This window comes from Coptis chinensis, chromosome 5 (assembly GCF_015680905.1).
Source record: "Coptis chinensis isolate HL-2020 chromosome 5, ASM1568090v1, whole genome shotgun sequence".
In the NCBI taxonomy this organism is placed as follows: Eukaryota; Viridiplantae; Streptophyta; class Magnoliopsida; order Ranunculales; family Ranunculaceae; genus Coptis; species Coptis chinensis.
The window spans coordinates 88219795-88231496 of NC_141460.1; the positions used below are offsets into that span (position 1 = coordinate 88219795).

Here is an 11702-nt window from a genome sequence, read left to right on the forward strand (position 1 = left end):
ATATGTAGATTATTTTTTGGTAAAGTATATGTAGAAAATATCATACAAATTCTAGCTCTTGTCAAGATTCATAACTGGATTAACATTTACCAAATCTGTTATCTACCATCTATATCTGTTTGCTGCGTTATTTTAACCCTTTAATTGCTGAAGTGGATTCTGAAGTTATTAATGTAGATTGGTTTTATGGAGGGAAATCTCTCCCTGGTTCCTTAAACATATGACCTCGTGTGCTTGAGTTGGTGCACACTTTGAATGCTTCTTTTCTACATGTATATAAAGAGGGAAACTGTGTGGCAGATGGTCCAGCAAGGGGCAGCGGATGCAGAGTGTTATGACGTGTTCGATATTGTTAACGAACTTCCACAGACTATTAAGGGTTGGTATTTTCTGGACAAGATGGGTTGGGGAAACTTCGAGACTGAATTATGTTTTAGCCTTGAGTCAGTTCTTTGCACCCGTTGATTCCATTCTTATAAATGGATTCAACTTACTAATGTTTTGTAGCTTAATTCTTTAGATGTATCCTACCTACATTAATATCCATTCTCCCAGGATGCTCATAGTGAAAAAGTTTTTAAAATAGTTCCTATTTGAAAAATAATTACTTGCCTTCATACCAAATTAATCCTGAATTTGGTCATCTCTCTAATTTAATATAAGTCAAAATTGTCTTTTCATGTGTTATGTTAAAACAAAAAACAAAACTAGGCATTATTTCATTATTTCAAATATACGCATGGGATGAAAAAAAAACAAATTCTAAAAAACAATGATTAGTTAATTGATATGTATTTGGATATGGATTAGTTAATAGATATGGATATGGAGTTAATGGATCATGATATGTATTAGTTATTGGATATGGATATGGATTAGTTAATAGATATAGAATTCTTATGCTACACAAAGCCATTGATTTGTAAGTTTTTTTTATTAATTTATTTTTTCACGAAATTTGGATTTATTTTATTGTTACTAATTTCTAAATTTAAATTTATAGTCCAGTAAACAAAGTAGTAGCACATGCAAAAGCATGTAAGCAAATCCCTTTGTTTTTAGCAAGTCTTTCTGATTGGGTCTTCTGAAATTCAACAGGATTAGTTTTGAGTTGGAATCTGGAGCAGTTGGGACTTTAAGGAAGCAAATAAGAAACTTGAATGAGGATTGAAGAAGGTATGTTTACTAGAAATTGAAGATTATCCTTCCTTTTTCTTCGAGGGTTTTGCTTAACAAATAGGTGCTCCATTTATTTTTGAAATTAATTTTTGTGTGCATAACCTTTTAAATTTTTTGATGCAATATGTTGCAGATTGTGGGTGGATCTTAACATACTCTACGTGCAAAGCTCACATTTTCACAGGAATCACATGGTATTAGATAGTAATTTTTCAAAACCAAATTTCCATTTATATCAGGCTGTTTAGGAACGGAAACTCTGAGCTAATCCTTGAAATTTTCCTCTCCCTTAATTGTGAATTCAAACATCAGTATAGAGATAAAAATTGAAAGTTTAGGTGATTGAAAACAAGTAACACCATTAGGTGAAGCGATTTTGGAAGAAGTTTATTGGGAAGAATAATTAAGAGAAACAACTAATGGTTTTTTAGTTCAGTAAATTGAAATCAGCTCAGTGATAGTTATAGTAGGAATTGTAATTACTTAATTAACTCAGAGTAAGAATTGTTATCTTATTCCAATGCATGTGTATTTCTTTAGGTTGTAGCAGAATACCGAGTCAGAGACAATACAATGAATGTTGTCAATCGAGTAGGCAAACTATCGCTGATTGATCTAGCAGAATCTGAGAAAGCTCTTGCCACAGATCAGAGAACACTTAGGTCCATTGAAGGTGCCAACATTAATCGCTCCTTACTTGCACTAAGTAGTTGCATCAACGCCCTGGAACACATCCCTTATCGTAACTCCAAACTCACTCAACTTCTCAAGGACTCCCTAGGTGGAGCCTGCAACACTGTCATGATTGCCAACATCAGTCCAAGCAATCTCTCCTTTGGTGAGACTCGAACACTCTCCATTGGGTGATCATGCTAAAGAAATTGCATACAAAGGTTCAAATTTTTTAACGTTAAGACTTTTGCAAACCAGCTCTTCATTCCTTTTCTACATAAAACTAGCTAACTCAAGCTTTCGGTATATACTATTGCAGGCGTGTGAGGCAAATGAGGAAATATTGCAAGTTCCCACAACTGACACCAATCAGGCAAAATTGCTCCTCCAATTGCAAAAGGAAAACTGTGATCTGTGAGTCCAACTTGCTTGGCAACAGCAGAAGTTACTTAGTGTCCAAGCACAATCATTGACATCAAATTCGATTCCAACCCCCTCATCGACCACCTCTATCATGACTCCACCTTCAGCAAAAGCAAATGTGAAAAGAAGAACCAAGTCTTCCATCTTAACAGGAAATTGCTTCAACACTCACGAGTCAAAGAGAAGGGGTGCTAGGGAGACAGACCGAGGGCTTCAACAAACAGTGAAGGCATTAGAATAGGATGAAGAAGGACCATGCATTGCAGCTAAAGTAGAAAGACAATTTCATACTTGATCTTACACGAAAGTTATCCAAATCATCAGTAGTAGGAGGTGGAGGAGGAATAAAGAGACTAGTTACACGGGAAAGCTTGCGACCCAAGGAGCCAGCAGCCGAAGGTGAATTGAAGAGCCTAAAATATCGGTTTCATTCACTAGCACCCATAGCTGAAAAGCGGAGCTTCTGGGATATAACCACTGCAAACAGCCCATCACTGACATCATTAAGTGGTAGAAAAACCAGAAGCCATGTAGCAGAACCAGCACGAACTCCTTCAATGCTTCTTCAGGTATAGTGTATTCCTTTCTTGCATATTTCTCTCTGGATACTATTGGTTGCGAAATTTGATGAATGGCCTAATTTGTTTATGAATAATCGTTTATAAATAATTGGTAATCTATGCACACATCTGTCTACATTGCGTCTCATTCCATTTTTGGCATAAGCACCTTCTCCAACCGGTGAATGTGGTTTTGTTTAGTGGCATAGTATCCGAACTCTATCTTCTATTCCCATTAGGATATGTGTGCATCCAGCTAATAGAAAGGGCTGCCCTTAACCCAGTATGGATGGAAGGGAAAGAAACTGATGCAACTACTTCTTCAGCAGGGTTCTCCTTCCTCTGCAATAGATTGTTTTGATCCTGCCAGTTCTTTCACATTTCTTTCTTTTTTTCACTTAATATGTAATATTCTATTATATAACATAATACCAATGAAGCAAGCAACCACAGCGATCGCTAAAGCTTTGACTCTCACCCTAACATTGATCTTACTCCCATCCCTTATTAGGTAGGGGCTTATAGCTTTAGTAAATTCTTCATGGCTGTCATCATTTGCTCATATCTTATTGTGAAATCTTCCGGTAAGATTTGAGTTCCTTTTTTTTGTCAGATTCATGTATTTTAACACTGTTTTCATTCCTCTATTTGTAACTATGGATATGTCTTTCTTATACACCATTTCGATTGAAGCATGTTAGATTTGTATTGATTATTAGTTTTTCATAGGACTTATGACTCCGGTGGTGGCTAAACGATGGGTTTTTATTCTTTTTAATGAACCAATATGGTCTATTAGACATAATTGGTGTAAACAAATGGAAGAGAAAGCTTCACAGCGTCATCCGTTGTTCAAGCTATATAAAAGAGGTATTAATCATCCAAATTTGCCTAAAGCATTTTGTTGTATAAATTGTTTCAAAGAATTATCATAAAAATTAGGCAACTTATGTTTGATATAGATTATTCTGCTACATTGGATGGATTTAAAACATAACTTTGATGAAAACTAACTCTTTCATGCATCATTTTCATTACTTTGTTGCTTTTTACTATTCCCCCTTTATGATTTTTTATTTATGACTTTGCAGCAGTTGGTTTTTTTTGGCGATATTACATGATGTATGGATAGTTAGGACAATATGGAGAAGGGGAAATTTGGAGGATATTAGCATAAGCGAGAGCCCTTTTATGTGACACTGATTTTTGTGCCCTTTTGCTAAGTTTGGTCATATGAATTCATTTGAATAATTTGAATGAGGAGTGTAGTTCATAACTTGCTTTTGTGCCTAGAACTGAGAAGCTCTGTTGTAGGCATGTCAGATGTGAATGAGTTTATCATACTGTTTTGTAGGGGAATGATTAATGTCTTTGAGATAGCTCTATGTTGTTACAAACTGCCCAAAGAGACAAAGATCTGTTCATTTAATTGGTGTATTTTAATTAGACTTATTTCATTTTTATGTGTAAGAATCCTATAAAATTGTGGTGGCATGGTGATGCTATTAAAAGTGTAATGATATCAACCTAAAATATTTCCATTACTGTCATATATCCAGGGGATGAAGCTGCACGGTTGTAAGATGTCGGTCTCTATTCCAGGCGGATATTGTTGTTTTGCTACTCTTTGACATAGATTGGCTTTGTGGCATCACTTAGCCAAGATTTAGATGAAATACAGATGCGTTTGTGAATGATTGATTTCTCTTTTTGCTAGAAAAGAAGGTAGGTTTTTTTTTCAAGTTTCGACAGCAGAAACCTTCATTCAAGAATTGTAAGTTTTCATTGATGGGCTGGATACTCCATGATAAAGTTGAAACGATATTGGTTATCAGAAAAAAGTAGAAAGTAGAAACGATATTGAATATTGTACAACTTCAACTTCCAAGTGCTTATTTAATTGTTGTTGGTTTAAAAATTAAAGAGACCCAAATTAACGGGCCTTGAATATAGGCCCAGACATGATGGGTTTAAAAATAACAGACCCGACCACAGGTCGGGCTGCATGGCTAGTTGTTTATTGTAAAGGGGTAAGGCTTCCCCCGCTATATACAGGTAGGAGTCTGCCCCATCCCCTACCTACCCCCTGTCAGGAGGGGTTTCTAAAAAAATAATAAATAAATATTGTGCATATTATGTTATGTGAAATTTAGGACCAAAAGAATTAGATCATTTTTTGTTGAATTCTTCATAATGATCATAGTCACACAAGTGACACACATCAACTTATCAATACCTGGAAAATTTTCTGGTACAATTGGCAATTGATGTCGAGTCTGGTTCCTCTATAACCAGGTACAGAGATGAATCTCTGTAACCGTGTTATTGCACCATTAAATCTGTGTCGAGATACACAACACACAGATGTCGAGGTTGAGGTCTATATTTTGAGGCAAATGTGTGTATTTCAAAACCATCCAACAGTGCAATAACACGGTTACAGAGATTCATCTCTATACCCGGTTATAAAGGAACCGGACTCATTGATGTCAACCTTAGCTCATGATTGATATTAAAACAGTAGTGATTACATTTATTATTTGATCTTGTTTTACTCCCTGTCTCGTATTAACGACTTTTTTCTTACCAATTACAACTAATATAGGTATATACTATTCAATCCTACCTACATTAATATTGATTCTTCCATAAGGCTCATAGTGAGCCACGTCAGCAATTTTTTAAAAATAGTCCCTATTTGAAAAGTAATTACTGTCTTCTTACCAAAATAATTCTAAATTTGGTGTCCTCTCTAATTTAATATAAATCAAAATTGTCTTTTCATGTGTGTTGGAAAAAAAATAAAATAAAACTAGTCCGTTATTTCAATTCTACATATAGACTATTTTAGTAATTATCAAATAAAAAAGAACCCAACCCTTCGTTAAGCGTAACCTAACCGCCATTCTTATTCTTGACAGAAACAAAAACCACATTCTTCTTCGTGAAACATTCTATGAGTGTGTTTGGCAACTGAGACTGGAAACTAATTAAGAATAGAATGGAGTAGGAAACCATTGGAATGGAATCTATTAGAATAGAATTTGATTCCAACTTACAAAATATGTATTTGGCAAACGTTCAGAAATCATCGGAATTCAATTCCTACTTCAATTAATGCGTTTGGTTGCCGTATAGAATCCTCTAACAGACTCCAATTTTTAGTTTATTTCCCCATTTTCGGATTAGAAATAAAAAACCGATTCCCATAGTCTAGGATTCCTTTGGATTAACAGGGGTCAGTCAAAGACTTAATAAAAGGAATTGGAGTCCGTTTAGAATCCAATTCTATTGGATTCTATGTCTCCAAATAGGCCAAAAGTGAGTGGTCCACCAAGAATTCCAGTTAATTCCACTCCTCAAGTCCGATTCCTGGTAAACAAACGCACCCATATATACTTAAAACAAACACCCCGAACTCTCTCACCAAAAAAATACTAAACCAAAATCGAAAGAAAACATACTTCAACAAAACAATCAGTAGCCCAAATTTATATTATACTTGTCAGGAGTTTAGGGTACAAGAATATCAACAAGAAAGGCCAAATGGTATAGAGGAGTCTCACTCTTTGCAACAGAAGGCTATTAGGTTGAACATTGACAACCCCAAAAAATCTGATGTATACAAGCCATATGCCGGACGCATCAATAGAATCAACAGTAGGAACCTTCCAATCTTGAGATTGTTCCAATTGAATGCCGAGAAGGGAGTTCTCTACAAGGTATAAATTGATGATTTTAATTCATTCAAGTTAGTTGTTGGTTAGGATTATGAGAGGGTACTCTCTACCAACACTCGAAGCTGCAGTCTTCATACCATTATTGGGATAAATGTGAACATGGCACCTTCAGTAATAGTACTATCTCCGAATCCTATCTTAATTATTAGTTTTTCACTATATACTATATATTCTAACCCTTGAAATGGTTTCAATAATTTATAATGATGCCAGGGCTCCTTATTGGAATATGTATGCCCACAGTGTACGTGATCTATGTAACCAAGGGTGATGCTCGGATTCAAATTGTTGGAAACTACTAGCAGCCAATCTATGATGGTGAACTCCGTCAGGGTCAGCTTTTTTTAGTTCCGCAAAACTTTGTTGTGGTGAAGAAGGCTGGTGACAATGGTTTCGAATGGATTTCATTCAAAACTAATGATAATGCCATCACAAGCTCCCTTGCAGGAAGGAACTCCGCGCTCTGAGCAATGCCCCAAGAAGTTCTCATAAATGCATTCCAAATATCAAATGAAGAAGTAAGCCAGGAGGTTGGAATATATAATAGGGAGGAAGAGATGGAGATCTTTTCTCCAAGGTCTCAATCTCAAGGAAGAGACATTGCTTAATTATGTACGGAGTTAAACTGCGCTTCAGTTGGTTCATCAGTTTGGTCATTTGGATTTGTTTACATCAACTAAAACTGGAATGTTCTTTTGGACTATTTTAATTTTGACGTATTTCAATTGGTGTATTAAGTGGATAGTTGACAATTTCCATTTGTACTACAAAGGTTTCTTTTGCGCGGTTTACTTTGATACATTTTCGATGGAAAATAGTGGGAATGTATTTTGTGGGTAAAATGTCTAATAGATTACACTAATGCTCGAATAACAGGAGTTTTGTAGCAAAAAATATTGCAAATTCAAGTTTTTTTTTTTTTTTTTTTTTTTTTTTTTAAGTTAGGAGTTAAGCTAGACTAGGGGTGGGCAATGGGCCGAGTCAGGCTAGCCCGGCCCTAAACATTTAAAGCCTTTCAGATATTAAGGCCGCGTCGGCCCGACCCTAAAGTCAGCATAGGGTCTGGTCAGGCCGGGTCACAAGTCTAAATCTCAAACCCTGACCCTACCCTAAGCCTTTTTTAAAGGCTTTAGGGTTGGACCTATATATTTTCTTCTTTTTATTACATCAATTTTTTTATATTACAAAAATGTACAATGATCTACAAACTTAAAGTCCTACCAATCTAGTAATAACCCTAGATAAGTCCAACAATTTAAAATACACATCCATAATCTAATGAACTGAAGTACATCGAGAGTTCGGAATTTGTTCTTCCTTGTACTCAACCCCTCACTAAAATTACATTTAACATTGAAATACATAGACAAATAATTATATTATCATTTTAAAAGAAGAAGTAATATATATATAAAGAAAAAACAGAATAGCTTTAGTTAAGGGCCAGGGAAGTTGTTAAACTGTTTCCAATATTATAAATTATTTCTATAATAGATTCAAACAAATATAATATTATATTTCTTCTAATTTAAAAGTGATTTAAGCTTTGTATGTGGAAATGAAAATATTGGCTTTTGAACAAGTGATGGAGAAAGATTTGAGATTACAAATATCATTTTTCTGACAAATGTTGTTTTTTGGTTTCTATGTTACAAATGTTTGCTCTGTATTTCACTTTAATGGTGTGGAAGGAAACCTTTAGTTCTAAACTTGGCTTGGATGTGACTAAAAATATAATTTATAAGAAGTAAGTGGTAAAAGAAATTGAGAATAATAAATTCTGGACTTTGACTTGATGATCAAAGGAATAAAGTCTTATTTTTTATTAGGCTAGTGCTCATTGTTCTTCATGGCGGCTAAGTTGACAAGTTTTTGTTATATAAGACAAGTTATTGGAAGTATCCTTGGGTGTAAGTGATAAATTACAAAGGACAATGTTATTTTAATTGAAAATATTTAACAAAGAGTTGCACAATTATGGTATGTGTATTTATAATGAAAGTGTGAAACATGGCCGGTTAGAGCTGGTTAGGGTCGGGCTAATGAGGGCTGAATTAAGGTCGGGCCTATGTTTTAGAACCTTAGCCCTAGCCCTGCCCTAGAAGGCATTAGGGCCGGGCCGGCCCTACCCTAAACTCTGTGAGGGCTTTAGTTGTGAGGGCATTATAGGGCTTAGGGTCAGGTCGGTCAGGGCCAGGTTAGGGTCGTTAGGGCCAAATTCCCACCCCTAAGCTAGACCCAAACCTGTATTTCTTAAAACCTCTTGTACATGAATCCATTTGCATCTTCATGCACTATTACCAAAAGTCTTTCTTCTAAATGACCTATTTGAAATCTAACAATCTCTTTCTCAGGGCAGCAAGTTGTAGCTACAAAATCCGCTGTTATGTTGCTTTCTCGGTAGATATGCTTTACTTCCAAGTTAATGAACCTGAGTTTGTGCACCCTAATAACTTGCATTATATCCAAGCAGTACCATGGTGTACCTTCAAATTCATTTACAATATTCACAACTCTTTCTGAATCAAAATTGACATCCAGATGTTGGTAATACATCCTCACTGCAGTTTTTAAGCCCATTCCAAGACCATTGCAAATTCAAGTTGATTGAATTGGCCAATTCAATTGAAATTGGTATACTACTTTATTTTAATTTATACTTTCATTTTTATTCCCCTTGTAGCAATCGCTTCCAATTTACAATGTTATGTTATGTTACATTTAGTGCTATTGAATTTTTAGTAGGCACACTACATGCATGGTGCCTACCTTAAGGTATAACAAGAGGATCATTTCCCCATGAGCCAACATTAGTTCATGGTTAGTTCATGGGTTTTTTTAACAACCGAAAGGAAACTGACCCGACCAAGGATGTGCCGGTCATGACAACTCCAAAGAATCTGAAGGCAAGCAATGAAGCAATATTAATATATCATGTTCAAGAAGCAGTTCCATGTACTAGGAATAAAGAAGACTAAGTGCACTTATCGTTAATGATGGTGTGTTATTATTTATTACCAACAATTACTAATTTAACAAGAAATATGTAACAAGCCCAACCAACGGCGCGTTGATTTGCTAGTTTTACCATGTAATTGAAATGGTTGATTCGGATGGCTAGGGTGATTCTATTAGTTTTCTCATGTAAACAAGGTGCAAAAAGAAGTAACTTTGGTTAGTTGTTAATGGGGAACTCCAAGGGGGCGATTTTATTCTTTAGGGGTAATTGAGTCCTTTTACACAAAATATTAGGAAAAACATGAAAAAAACACAAGAGATGAGAGACGCAGGTATCGTTAACCTAAGCACACCAAATCATGAGGAGAGTGAAGATGAAGATGAATATGGAGAGCTCACAGCGGGCAAGTTCGAAACGATCTTTGGCCAAGGATCATTAGAGAAATTCATGCAAAAACGCGCTGATGAAAATCCACGAGACGGCGTTTGACCCAACAGAAGAACAAGAAGAGAATGAGGATGAGTCACCGAGGAAAAGACCCGGATGGCTCGGCAAAACCCGGTGGTTACCAAAGCAATAGGTCCAGCTCTGCTACAAGAAGTTGTTTGAGAGCAAACCAATGATAGGCCCGCGAGTAGCAAAGAAGATTCAAAGCGTTCTTTGCCGTTGTTTCAAAGAGAAAAAAACTAGCTCCCGGGTTGATGTTTTGGGCTGAGAAGTTGTTGGGAAAGAAACACTAAGATACATTCCGCCTACAATGGTGAATGGAAAACCAGTTATCCATGTCCAAAGCTCGAAATTTTATTTGTTAATGACAAATATGAGAAATTGGTGGTGGGGTATTTCATTGGCAGACGCCCAGACTATGGGTATGTGAAAGATGTTGTTAGCAAGGCGTGGAGGATTCAAAGACAAATTCAATGATGCAAACACGGGGGAGACTATGTTTACATTTAAATTTGAGAGTGAGGATGATGAAGAAAAAGGTCTTTGGATATAGGCTCATTTCATGTTGCAAGTAAACCGCTTGTAATAAGGCCATGGAAACTATTCATAGAATCGGTGTCCGAACCGAAGACCTTACCGATTTGGGTGATCATGAAACGGCTGCCGATGGAGTTGTGGGATAAGGAGGGGTTTAGTTTGGTTGGGAGTGCCATTGGGGTGCCACTATTTGCGCACAAACTTACTTGAGATAAGAGGAGGACCTCATATGCAAGAGTATGTATTGAGGTAGATATAGATTGTCCATATCTTGAAGGTACAAATGTAGTGGTAGATCAGAAAAAGGTTTTTGATGTAGCTTTCAAGTACAATTGGAAACCTCCTCTATGCTCGGAATGTAAGGTATTTGGTCACTTGATACCCATCGCGCCAAACAGCTAGCAAAGAAAGGCAACATGAGGCAAAAAGAAGGAGGTCCGGCTAAAGAAAGATAGGACACAAGCAGCCCGAAGGGTCCCGCCTCCACCGGAGAAACCCAACCCAAAGGAACCGGGAGCGAAGGAGAGGGACAGGGCAATACAAAAAGTGGATGAAGCACTCACTATAATCGATCAAGGGGAGTGGGAGACTCCAACCAAGAAGCATACCACCAAGCGAAAAGCCGCCAGCTTACCGTAGAGGGAAGGCACCCAAGGTGCTTGAAGCACCATGTCCCGAGAACCCGGTGACTAAAGAGACACAGGACACACTAAGGTGAGAAACATGGCAGGAACAAAGGGGTAGAAACAGAAAACAAGAGAGGATGCAATTGAAAAAGGGACATCGAAATGAGGAGGGAATGATATGCATCGGGCAAAACAGAAGGTCCAACTGAAATCAAAGACATTCACAAACAAGGGAAGTCTTTACACATCCTCGAAGGCCGAGACATCAGGCACAAGTAAGAAGGGCAATCCATAGAGTGGGTCTCGGTTTGGCCCATCGTCCACTCAAAATTAATTTTTATGATTAGTGTGGGCTGTTGGAATATACGGGGACTTAATCAAAGGTTCAAGCAGTATGAAGTAAAGGATATGATTAGAAGATCAGAGCTGAGCATTATGGGTATTGTTGAGACAAGAGTTAAACAACAGAATGTGCAAGCAGTGAGTAATGTATGTTGTCCGGGCTGGCTAGTTGAGCATAACTATGAACATAGTGACTTGGGCAAAATCTGGTGCTGTT

General features: G+C 36.8%; 1 long non-coding RNA gene and 2 pseudogenes across 1 annotated transcript; all 3 read left to right on the forward strand.

Annotated features, from left to right (window-relative positions):
- The first annotated feature begins 1020 nt into the window (after positions 1 to 1020).
- On the forward strand, positions 1021 to 1900 carry LOC147499793 (uncharacterized). The gene is made up of 3 exons (XR_015194545.1): positions 1021 to 1176; positions 1313 to 1373; positions 1720 to 1900. It is a non-coding gene; the product is annotated as an uncharacterized LOC147499793 (long non-coding RNA).
- A 148-nt stretch (positions 1901 to 2048) lies between these two features.
- LOC147499794 (kinesin-like protein KIN-8A) lies at positions 2049 to 3085 on the forward strand (annotated as a pseudogene).
- Positions 3086 to 3652: 567 nt separating this feature from the next.
- Positions 3653 to 7444, forward strand: LOC147499795 (13S globulin basic chain-like; annotated as a pseudogene).
- The last annotated feature ends 4258 nt before the right edge of the window (positions 7445 to 11702 follow it).